This window comes from Pundamilia nyererei, unplaced genomic scaffold (genome assembly GCF_000239375.1).
Source record: "Pundamilia nyererei isolate P.nyererei 1_Seehausen unplaced genomic scaffold, PunNye1.0 scaffold00076, whole genome shotgun sequence".
Lineage (NCBI taxonomy): Eukaryota > Metazoa > Chordata > Actinopteri > Cichliformes > Cichlidae > Pundamilia > Pundamilia nyererei.
Genome location: NW_005187477.1, coordinates 2,322,105 through 2,323,009, shown reverse-complemented (window position 1 = coordinate 2,323,009; position 905 = coordinate 2,322,105).

The window sequence follows — 905 nt, the reverse complement described above, 5'->3', positions numbered from 1 at the left end:
GATTCCGAGCAATGCTCCTATAACACAGGCACGCCAACTGTGTGTGTGTGTGTGTGTGTGTGTGTGTGTGTGTGTGTGTGTGTGTGTGTGTGTGTGTGTGTGTGAGAAAGCAATTCGGCGGTTTTAGTTGTGTTGTTATGTGTAATGTCTTCATACTCCAGAGTGACATCATTGTTAGGTATGTCTGTGTGTGTGTGTCTGTGTGTGTGAGCAGTCATGTTGTGGGAACATAAATCTGGTTACACACTCTCGTATTTGAGGAAAAAAAGTCGCCAAATGCAAATCATTTAGTTTCCAGTGTTTTTAAGGTGAGGGTCACAGCTCTGAGTGGAAACACGACTGTGTAGTCGTGTTTAGTCATGTCTGCAGTTTCAGCAGTGGGGGAACACACACCAAGGTTATTATCGTTAACGAAAACTAGAAGTGAAAAGACATTTTCGTTAACGGAAATAAAAATAAAAACAAAAAAAGGAAAACTAACTAAAATTAACAGAATTTATAGCAAAATGTGTTTAGTTTCATTGATGTGTGCGTGTCCTACAATAGTCGAGGGTGAAAATGAAGTTTCGTTTCCAGATTTTTCTTGCTGTGTCTCATTGTGCCAGCAGGTGGCAGCACGTTAGTCGAGTCGTCTGTGTCGCTGCTCCGTCCACGCGCAGAATCATGTCAGGAAAAGTCGGGAGAAAGCGCCAGAGTCCAATTTGGGATTACTTTGAATATGACTGTTTTGGATAAAGCAAGTGTCTTGTAGTGGGAAGAGACAAATTATGAGGGACATTGCTAAAGGGAAAAAATCCCACAAACCTTAAAGTGCACCTAAAAAGCTCACACAAGAAGGCTAACCTAGCTTACCTTGAGAAGGGAGCATACTCAACCCTCATCCCCAGAAACAGAAGCTAACCCCA